The sequence below is a fragment of the Babylonia areolata genome, chromosome 7, assembly GCF_041734735.1.
Source record: "Babylonia areolata isolate BAREFJ2019XMU chromosome 7, ASM4173473v1, whole genome shotgun sequence".
Classification (NCBI taxonomy): domain Eukaryota; kingdom Metazoa; phylum Mollusca; class Gastropoda; order Neogastropoda; family Buccinidae; genus Babylonia; species Babylonia areolata.
The window spans coordinates 46278010-46290509 of record NC_134882.1 but is presented as its reverse complement, the minus strand read 5'-3'; the positions used below and the strand labels follow the sequence as shown (position 1 = coordinate 46290509).

At 41.2% G+C, this 12500-nt stretch overlaps 1 protein-coding gene across 1 annotated transcript in view; it reads left to right on the top strand.

Annotated features, from left to right (window-relative positions):
- Window positions 1-12500, top strand: part of LOC143283856 (glutamate receptor-like) — a 420866-nt gene that overhangs the window by 324327 nt on the left and 84039 nt on the right. The window lies entirely within an intron of this gene.

Sequence of the window (12500 nt, the reverse complement as noted above, 5' to 3'; positions counted from 1 at the left end):
GATGGACTCGCTCCAGACTGTGAGAACATCTCTCTGCATGGGGCTGCAGACAAGAGACTCCACTGTGGCAATCTGTCACTTAGGTGCTGGGGAGTGGGGCTTCTAGGTGAAGTCATTATGTTTACCTCTGTGTTTTGTCTTTTTTATGTTTCTGTCTTCCCCTGTTTCTTTCTCTACCCTGTCTGTCTGTCTGTGCCTTTAATTGTCCCTCTCTGTCTCAGTTTGTGTGTGTGTGTGTGTGTGTTTGTGTGTGTGTGTGTGTGTGTGTGTGTGTGTGTGTGTGTGTGAGATGCACGGTGTCTCTTACTGTCTTTTTTCTGTGTCCCTCTGTCCCGTCATCCTCCTCTCTCTCTCTCTCTCTCTCTCTCTCTCTCTCTCTCTCTCTCTCTCTCTCTCTCTCTCTCTCTCTCTCTCTCTCTCTCTCTGTCGACGTTTCTCTATTCGTGACTGTTTCTGTAAGTTCACCTATCTTTCGGTCTGCCTGTCTGTCTGTCCATCTCTCTCCCTATCCCTCTTACTTTGTGTGTGTGTGTGTGTGTGTGTGTGTCGGTGACTGTCTGAAACGAACGAATGACCTGAGACCTTTCTTTTCGTCTGACTACTTTACTTTGCACTATAAAGCTAAGATCCTGCTCCCATCCTCCAAGCTGAGAATTTGGCTCAGTTCCTGGCTTCTCCCTTATAGCCTACCCCCTCCCCACCACCCACCCCCTCCCTTCTTCTCCCTGTCGTCTGGACTGGTTATCTCCAACAGTTACGTGGCTTGGGATGGGTGTAGACCCTGACTGTAACTGACTGACTGACTGAAGTGACTGATGGACTCCTCCAGACTGTGAGAACATCTCTCTGCATGGGGCTGCACACAAGAGACTCCACTGTGGCAATCTGTCACTTAGGTGCTGGGGAGTGGGGCTTCTAGGTGAGGTCATTGTATTTACCTCTGCAGATTGAGAGCTCATGGACTGAATGCCAACAGAAGATGGTTCGATTCAGACGTAGCAACATCCCCTTGCACAGTGTGTGCTGAAAGCCCAGAAGATGAAAACCGTCTAATGTTTAACTGCAAAAGATACGATGATTTGCGAAAAAAAAAAATAAGTACCATCTTCAATACAGCTCCAGCGCAGAGAAAAGATTTGCTCGGCATACTAATGACAGAAAATGAAGATATGATATTTTCACTTGCAAAATATGTATCTCAGGCAATAATTATACGGAAAACGTCCATCATCGGTTCAAATACCCATTAATCAATTAAAAATTAGCATGGGTTCTAAGAGGAAAAAAAGCATAGATATAAAGGAAGGGCTATATTTGGATGGTCAATCTCGACCTTGTAATTATTTGATGAATTCGTATTGATATGATTGTTTTTGATGTAGCATAAATAATTATTTCAGGATTTATATGTATTTTAGAATGTGGTTGTATTGATATGATGTGTGTCGATGTTACATGAGTAAATATTTATTATATGATTTATCTGTACTTTGTTTTCTGTGTACTGTCCAAACTTCGGAGACAAACAAGTGAAAAAAGGCACATTACCCCCCTGTCACATGTACTTTTAAGCTAATGCCAAAGTGTCGGAAATCTCTTGTTAGTTTATGTCGTTTTTATTCTGTTTTTTTTTTTCTGTTCCATTTTATCTATTTAGGCAATGCCTAAATGTCTAACATCGTTCTCCTTGAGTAGTAAAGTTTTTAAATCTCTCTCTCTCTCTCTCTCTCTCTCTCTCTCTACCTCTACCTCTTAACAAACACACACACACACACACACACACACACACACACGCTCACACACGCCCACACACACGTACGCACGCACACGCACATACACACACACACACACACACACACACACACACACGCTCACACACGCCCACACACACGTACGCACGCACACGCACACACACACACACACACAACACACACACACCCCTACCCCCTCGTTTTTTTCCCGTCTGATATCACTTCAAGTGGAAAGACGTTGAACTGAAGACAGCTACAACAACAACACACACACACACACACACACACACACACACACACACACACATTAGATTTAACATTTTGTTGACATTTTACTGTTCTAGTTCAAGCCATGCCCTTTCTCAGTATCTTTTCATTAATTATTCAGTCCTTGGGTTTAACTGGTTAAAAAGACTCCTATATTAGATTTGTAGGTTAAAGGTTTCGTAGCCGTTTACGGCCATTTCTTCTTTTTCTTTTCTTTTTTTTTTCTTTTTTTTTATTTTTTTTTTATTATCATGGCATGTTGCTAGCACATATTTTTGAAGCTGTATGCGACGGGCGCAATAGCCGAATAGTTAAAGCGTTTGACTTCCAATCTGAGGGTCCCGGGTTCGAATCTCGGTGACGGCGCCTGGTGGGTAAAGGGTGAAGATTTTTGCGATCCCCCAGGTCAACGTAATTATGTGCAGACCTGCTTAGTGCCTGAACCCCCTTCGCAAGCAGAAGATCAAATACGTGCGTTAAAGATCCTGTAATCCATGTCAGCATTCGGTGGGTTTATGGAAAGAAGAACATACCCGGCATGCACACCCCCGACAACGGAGTATGGCTGCTTACATGGCGGGGTAGAAGTAAAAGCCGACTCGTGTTCATTCGAGTGAACATGGGAGTTGCAGCCCACGGACGGAGAAGAAGAAGAAGGTATGTGCTGCCAGTGAATTTATGTTGGGGACCTAGTCCTCATTTGTCGCCTGTTATAGTCTTTCGCAACAGCTAAGTCAGGTATTTTGTATTTGCATTTATCTTTGTTGCCACAACAGATTTCTCTGTGTGAAATTCGAGCTGCTCTCCCCAGGGAGAGCGCGTCGCTTCACTGAGCGCCACCCATTTGTTGTTGTTGTTGTTTGTTTTGTTTGTTTGGTTGGTTTTTTGACTCACTTGTGTAAACAAAGTGAGTCTATGTTTTAACCCGGTGTTCGGTTGTGTGTGTGTATGTGTGTGTGTGCGTGTGTGTGTGTCCGTGGTAAACTTTAACATTGACATTTTCTCTGCAAATACTTTGTCAGTTGATACCAAATTAGGCATAAAAATAGGAAAAATTCACTTTTTTTCCAGTCATCTTCTTTAAAACAATATTGCACCTTTGGGATGGGCACAAAAAAAATTTAAAAAATGAAACCTAATTATATGCAAACTGCATTTACTCTTAATTTATATTTTTTTGTATTCTCTAAACTTGGCACTTTGATCTGATATTCTGACACAACAACAAGAGCAGTCATTATTATCATTTTTTGTTCAAACAGGAGCTTCTTTTGCTAAGCATGGAAGTGTTATTTATTTTGGAAACGTTTTGGTGTAGATAGTAAAAAAGGGAAATTACTCTGTAATTAATGCTAGGGGACTTAATTTGCTTTAAACTGATCTTTCTCATCTTAAACATTACATTTTGAAATTATACTCAGTGCATGAAAAGCTTGGATCACAAGTGAGTCTTGAAGGCCTTGCCTCTCTTGTTTTTTTTTTTTTGTTTTTTTTTTTCCTGCATGTAGATTTATTTATTATTCCTATCGAAGTGGATTTTTTTACAGAATTTTGCCAGGGACAACCCTTTTGTTGCCGTGGGTTCTTTTACGTGCGCTTAGTGCATGCTGCACACGGGACTTCGGTTTATCGTCTTATCCGAATGACTAGCGTCCAGACCACCACTCAAGGTCTAGTGGAGAGGGAGAAACTATTGGCGACTGTATCGTGATTCGAACCAGTGAGCTCAGATTCTTTCGCTTCCTAGGTGGACGCCTCTAGGCCATCACTCCACACACATCTGTACCTATTATTCACACGTGGTTGGAGTATGGAACATATGGAGTACATTGCCTCTTCTTAGTACACAACACCATGCCGAAAGGGTGCCTGGAACTCTGATCTCTGGTAGGTTCGAACGCATAACCGATTGGTTCAGCCAGGGCGCTACCTCGGATAAATAGGAGAATCATTGTATCAGGCTCCGGAGATTTTTTGGGTTGTTTTTTTTTCATACTGAAGATTACTTTAATTGATTTCTTCATGTTGTGTGTGTGTGTGTGTGTGTGTGTGTGTGTGTGTGTGTGTGTGTGTGCGTGCGTGCGTGCGTGTGTGTGTGTGTGTGTGTGTGTGTGTGTGTGTGTGTGTGTGTGTGTGTGTGTGTGTGTGTGTGTGTGTGTGAAAGATGTATCATGCATCTATCGCGCGCGCGCGTGTGTGTGTGTGTGTGTGTGTGAGGGGTGGGGTGGGGTGGGGGAAGAGATACAGAAACTAAAAAAAAAAAAAAAGATGCACAACTGCTCAAAACTCGCCAGTTCCAGACATGCAACGATTATTTGATTTTGGGGTAGAAGTGTCCAGGGTGCCATGCAAAACGGACTTCTTTTTATCTTCCATCACCCCCCCCCCCCCAACCGCCAATCACCCCCCTCTCCCTCCAATCACCCCCCACGCTCCCCACTCCCCACTGACAACTGTATACATGCCTTGCTTTCTTTTTTTCTGGTCTTTTCTTCAGAAACCCGATGGTATTTACCCTGCGAAAACAAATTATTGAGAAATGGTTGGCGGAGGTGGAGGGTGGGGGGTATTTCGGAGGAAGGGGCATGTGCCAATTTTCGATCAGGACGTATGATTGTAAAAAAAAAAAAAAAAAAAAAAAAAAAAAAAAAACGAAATGAAATAAAATAAAATGTAATTAAATTAAAATTAAATACAATAAAATGAAATAACATGAAATAAAATGAAATAAGATGAAATACGATAAAATAAAATGGAATAGTATGAAATGAAAAATTAATGAAATAAAATGAAATAGAAAAAAAAAAAAAAAAATCATCCCTACCCTCCTACCCCTAGCCTTCGACTTCCACGAAAACCATGATTTATTTGATCTCGAGGTTTTTTGCAGTGCCGCAATAGGAATCATAGCTAAGGTGAAAAGGTGGTGCGTGCAAATTTCGACACGTACCTTTTGAACAACCAGCTATTTGCAAAACTTTGTTGACCTCTAGTAGACAGGGATTGGGTATTTCTTCAAATTAGTGAGTTTCTTGTTCACTACTCGGGGAGTGAGTGAGACAGACAGACAGACAGACAGACACAGAGATAGTGTAGAGGAAGAGAGAATGAAATGTATAGGGCCTTAAGAGGGGAAAAAACATGGGTTGTCACCAAAACATTCTCAAACGAAACATAATTTCAAATTGCCTTATACTAAAGGATCTTTTATTCTCACTCCAATCACACATACACACACACACGCACGCGCGCACACACACGAGCACACACACACACACACACACACACACACACACACACACACACACACACACACACACTCACACACGCATGCATGCTCGTACGCACGCACGCACGCACGCACGCACGCACACACACACATACACACACACACACACACACACACACACACACACACACACACACGCACGCACGCACGCACGCACACACACATACACACACACACACACACACACACACACACACACACACACACACACACACACACACACACACACACACTCACAAACACAAACACACATACACACACAAGCACGCACGCGCGCGCGCACACACACACACACACACATACACACTCTTACGCACGCACGCACGCACGCACGCACACACACACACACACACACACACACACACACACACACACACACACACACACACACACACAGTGAGAGAGAGAGAGAGAGAGAGAGAGAGACGTTATTTACTTTCTTACTTTCTTAACAATAAGAAGCATCAGAGAATGAGGACCTATCAAGGCGATTTGTACACTTTACCAGTCAGAAAGCCCAAATACGCATCGAACTGTGCTTCCTCTGATAAATCAGGATGGACGGACAGGAACCAGCTGGCGGACAATTGTCCATTGGGCGCACAATGAAAGAGAGATATTCCTGCGTAACAAAAGATTATGTCTGGAATGGAATGCTTTGGAGCCAGAAACCTGCGCTCCTGGTTCTTTTCCGTGCAACACGACGATGATTATTATTGTTATTATTATTGAGGTGGAGGTACAAGTGGTTGTTCAAAATGTAAAAAGATAGGCCATCTATCAGTCTGTCTGGGTATTTATCTGTCTGTCGGTCTGTTTACCCAAAGAGAAGAAACGACTAGCCACCAACCAGCCAGAGACAGAAGAAGAAGAAGAAGAAGAAGAAGAAGAAGAAGAAGAGGAAGAAGATATATTGATTTTGGACAGTGGCCTCTGTAGTCCCATGCCAAGCGAAGTGTCCCACCCTCCTGACAACTGTATACACGATTTCGGATTCCAGTCTTTTTTTTCAAAAGCCCGATAATATTTACCCTGTGAAAACACGGGTTGAGGACTCGGTTGGCGTAGAGGAAGGAGAGGGGGGTGTTGGGGTGGGGGTTAGGGTGTGAAAGAATGGCGCATTCGATAATTTTCGATCAAGAGTTATAACCCCAAAATCGTCGAAAACGAAAAAAAAAAAAAAAAAAAATCTTAAGTAAATGAAGCGTAAGTAAATAGAACATAAAAGGTGGCGCTATCAAATTCGGACACGTATACTTCAAACTGCGATGTATGTATTTGACTTTGTTGAACTTATGGATCAATGTAACTTTGTTCTTCTTGGATTTCTTTTTCTTTTTTTTTTAAAGAAAAAAGTGATTGTCATCGAGAGAGACAGACATGTAGACATATAGAAAGCGGAGAAGGAATTATGTTTTATATCTTGTCATACATAGTGTTGATCTAGATCACGAAAGGATTGATTTTGACAATCCAGTGCTACCATTAGAAATAAATGCCAAAAAATGTAGGAGTGGGTGGTGGGAGTGAAATAAAGTGGAAGAAAGGAGAGACTGGTGTAATGAAACATCAGAAGAAAGAAACAGAAGTAGCATTCAGCGAGAGATAGAATACAGATACGGATAATTTATTCATGTATAGGCCATTGCCCCTATTGAAGGGGTAAATACACATGATCATGTACAAATAACAAGAAGAAATTAGAGGCCATTATCATCAAGAACAAACTGCAGTATTCCCAAGACATCAGAGCTGATCGCAGTCTGAATGCTTTAGACAAATAAATTGACAAATTGCGAATGGTCTGTTCATGCCGAGAAACCATGAGTAACGCTTATCTAAGCTGAATGGGAAATTTATAGAATTTGGATGATATATTTTTATCTTGTTCTTAAGTCATGCAGGACAGGACAAGTTAGGACGAAATGTATTCCATGTTCTTCCTCCTTGTTGCAAAGTTTGAACCTCAGATCAGTTGCATAATGTATTATGTATTAACGAGAGAGAGAGAGAGAGAGAGAGAGAGAGAGAGTCCAGTCAGTGGATTCATATACATTGATGGCTTATAACGAACATGTCTGTCTGTCTGTCTGTCTGTCTGTCACACACACACACACACACACACACACACAGACACACACACAGACACACACACACACACACACACACATACACACAAACACACACACACACACACACACACACACACACACACATACCCCGCCCCACACACACATACATACATAAACACACACACACACACACACACACACACACACACACACACACACACACACTCAACACGCACATTAGTTCGGTTACACACGCACGGATGCACAAACATTCCATGCATACACAAACACAGTTAATCTTTTATCTTGTTATTTGACGGATTTAAGTAGAAAGCTGCATCATCTTCTTATTTGGATGGACGAGTACGTAGTGGACCGAATTTTCCGCTGTCGAGACTTGCGTGTTGAATGGAAGAGATCGTTTTTTTTGCTTCTGTGCAGCAGGTATCACTGTTTAGTTTCAAAGACTGCACCTCAGAAGGTAGGTAAAAAAAATCGAAACCTGAAGAAAATGAGAAGTTGTGAATCAGACACAAGAGAGAGAGAGAGAGAGAGAGAGAGAGAGAGAGAGAGAGAGAGAGAGAGAGAGAGTTTCTTTGTTTCTCTCCCCCTGTACACCTCCCTCTGTGTGCAAAGTAGCTGGAAAAGCTAAGACATCTTCCGTTCCCACATGCTGCCCAGTCTCCTGAACGCACACACACACACACACACACACACACACACGCACGCGCGCGCAATCACGCATGCACAGACAGACAGACACACATACACACACGCACGCACGCACGCACACACACACACACACACACGCACACACACACACACAGACACACACACACACACACACATACCCCCACCCCCCACACCCCCACCACACACACACACACACACACACACACACACGCACACATACGCCCCCACACACAGCACACACACACACACACACACACACACACACACACACACACACACACACACACACACACACACACACACACACACTCTGACACAATTCAAAATGGCGGAGACTACCAGCAGCTGAACCTGACTGTGGCAAAAGTTGGCAAATGTCAACAAAAGAAATGAAAACAAGAAGCTTCAGTGCCCGTGTGGTGACTACATCAACACATGCTGTCGGCGGGCAACTGGAATCGAGTGGCAGCGGGTTGAAAACCCAAACTCCAGTGAGTAAAATGCCCGATACGAGGTTACCCTCAACGGCTGACCTCCCCACGGCAAAAGAAGTCGAAGAGACGCCTTTGACCCAGGCAGACCTAAACATAGAGTCTACTTTATTAGATCTCAGGCAGACGGTGAGAGCTCTCTGCAACCGAATTTCTTCCCTAGAGAAGACTGTGGATGCCCAAAACAATTTGTTAAAACAATCAACGATGTTTTTACGAAGACAACTGTTTCTATGGTTTCCAGTGAAACACAAACGGAATCCAGCCCCAAACCAAAAATTACATACGCTGAAGCAGCAAAACGTTCAGGATTGAGTCCAGTAAAACAGAAGAAACCAGAAAAAACAACAACGAAATGTGACAAGTCCATCAACACTACTGGGAAAAAGGAAACACCAAAGCAGCAAAAGCTCCAGAACGCTGACGTCAAACCAGTCCCTGACAAGACCTCGTCGAATTACGTCAAAGAAAAGCAGACTTACACGAAACGTTCCAATAAGAACACAGAGGAACATGAGGACCTTCCAAAAGTGCTGATCCTACATGATTCAGTAATGAATGGAGTACACGAAAAAAGACTTGGAAGATCATACTTCTTTCAGGCTTCGAAACAAAGGAACCACACCTTACATGAGACACAGAAATCCCTACAAGTGTTTTCTTCACCCCCAGAAAAAAACGGACCTTGTTGTAATTCACTGCGGTATCAACGACCTGAAAGTGAACGAACCTACAGAACTATGCAAAACATTCGTTTCCACAATAAAAGAAACAGCGCAGAAAAACACCCATATAAAATTCGTCATAAGCAAAGTCACACCAGTAAAAGAAATAAACAGAAATCAGAAGACAGCTGTTTAATGCTATCGTCAGTTCCGACCTGTACGATGTGGCCAACATTTCATTTGTAGAAAATGATAACATCAAACCGCATCATCTTCGGGACGGCATCCATCTGAATCAGAGGGGGTCCAGTCTACTGGCAGCCAACGTAGGGCGACACGTCCGAGATCTGCTGTGGGAGAGACCAAGACGACCTGCACGCCCCACCAGATACCATCCACACCAGTTCTACCCCGCACGTCCTCGTCATGACTGGTACAACAATTATGCCGTCCTGACAGACTGGTCCATGTATTGACATTTGCATCACCTTAAACGCCACAGCCAGCCTTGACTGTTTTCACCACAGAGACAGAACTGCTGAGTTTTCTACACTTCGCCGTTTCTAACACAATATAATTTCATCTTATTGGACGTTGAGCATTTTATTTTATTTTATGTATTTATTTATTTTTTTCATAACTAGTCCATACAGCTACTGTTAAGTGACTATAATTACTGTTTAATTTTCGATTTACAACTGTGGTAAGTCAAATAAGTAGCTGACTCAATCACAAATTGTATAATTATTATTATTATTATTGTTATTATTATTGTTGTTGTTGTTGTTTTATTTTCTAATTTAGAGTTTCTTATTTTCTTTTTCCTTATACCCTCCACACACTATACCCAACATACACATACTCTCCTCCATAATGCCCCCCATTCGCAAACATGCAATCCAGGTTATGCAGTGGAATGCTAGATCCATCTCCACAAATTTACCATATCTTATCCAACATTTGGCAAATAATAACTACCAAGCACTTATATTACAATCACTTAATGTTAAGAAGAATAAATTACCCAAGCTTCCAGGTTATTATTACCCACCTGTGCACCAGAATGTAGATGCTGCCACAAAAATCAGTGCCGCACTATATATTCCAGAAGGAATAGAGTACACCGTATGCTCTCCACCAGCACCTAACACTACTCCAGATTTTCATTCATGCGCGGCACGTATTAGGTTCAGTGATCATCTTACTCTACGTGTCGTATCTGTGTATTTACCGAGAGGCCCTAACGAAGTAAACACGGAATGGTTACATAATATTCAGGATAATGAAAAATGGTTGATTGGGGGAGATTTTAACGCCCATTCTCCTTTTTGGGACAAAGATTGTGTATCAGTTACTTGTAACCGCTTTGTAGAAAATATTGTTGATTCCTCCTTGAGCCTTTTAAATGATGGCAGCGTTACCAGAATCCCTGATATTGTCACTCACAGGGCATCTGCTATAGATCTGTCTTTCATATCCCCTACGTTGTATCCAGAATGTAAATGGACGACATATAAAGATACATTAGGAAGTGATCACTTACCGATCATCATGACTTTTAATGTAACTCAAAGACCTACAGAATTTCAAAAAGACAAAGTTCCAAGATATAAATATAAAGATGCTAACTGGGAGAAATTCGAAAGTATGCTTGCTAGCTATAACACAGAGTTCATAAACACCGCGGATATAGATACATTGTATTCATTCTTTACTGACACCATTTTACAAGCTGCCGACATATCAATTCCAAAATACAATTCACTTAAATCAAGCAAGCATTCGGGAAATATTTGGTGGACACCAGCCTGCGAAGCAGCAGTAGATAATAAAAAATCTGAATTTATTACTTATCTGAGCAACAAATCACCAGAGAATCTTATTGAAAAGAAAAAGGCAAATCATCATAGCAACATGGTCATTGCACAGGCAAAAAGACAATATTGGTCTTCCTTCTGTAATAGGGAGATTTCTGATCATAAAGATACTAAAAAGGTATGGAAAAAATTTAATGAAATGAAAGAAGGTATAAATTTGCCATCTTGTCCTATTAAGATAAAAGACAAAGATTTCCCGTCCAATGTAGAGAAGGCAGAAACATTTGTAGAAATGTTCTCGGAGTCTATGCGATTGGAAGGTCTCTCACTTAAAAACAGAAAACACAGAACCGAAGAAGAGAGCAAAAGTGATTATACAGATCCATGTCCTGATAATAGTCAGTACATCAATGCTCCACTCACGCTCAACGAGGTTAAAGAAGCATTAGTATCCCTCCCTAAAAAGAAAACATCTGTAGGACTTGATGCAGTCTCAAATGAGATGCTGAGACATTTACCAGAAAATTTTGTTGTTTTATTGTTTGACATTTTTCAAAAGTGTTGGATTGATGGTTTAATGCCAGCACAATGGAAACAGTCTATTGTGATACCAGTTCATAAACAAGGAAAATGCAAAACAGATAAGAGCAGTTACAGGCCAATTGCACTAACATCACATACTGGTAAACTAATGGAAAGAATAATTTTGAGAAGGCTGATGTACTATTGTCATAAAAATAAGATTATCCCAATTAACCAAGCGGGCTTTCAGAGAGGTAGATCTGCAATTGATAATTTGGTAAAACTTACAACACATGTAAAACAACAATTCGCTAGAAGGAAAAACGTTCTTGCAACTTTTTTTGATGTGAAGAAAGCCTATGATCAAGTTTGGCATGCAAAGTTACTCTTTAAACTGAAATCTGTTGGCTTTTCAGGACATCTCTATGATTATATCAAAGATTTCCTGAGTGAAAGAAGTATACAGGTACGGGTCGGGAATACATACTCAAATCCTAAAACTCTTCACATGGGATTACCCCAAGGTTCTGTTATTGCCCCTGTTTTATTTAATATCTTGTTGAATGACTTACCCAAACACTTATCAAATGATGTGATCCTAGTGCAATACGCAGATGATATATGTATGTGGATGAATGTAACTATGAAACGGAATACATCCAAAAGGGCTTTAAACTATATCAAGAAAATATACCAACGAGAAATAGATAGATTAAATAGATATATTGCTGATAATGGTCTCACATTATCATCAGAAAAAACACATATTATGCTTTTTAACAATGGTACAAACCCAGAAGAGTTACCAACATTTAAGATTGAAAATGAGACAATTCAGTATAAAGATACTGTTAAGTTTTTAGGATTGATACTTACTTCAAAACTAACTTGGAACAGCCATATTGAATATATATTAACAAAAGCAAGAAAATC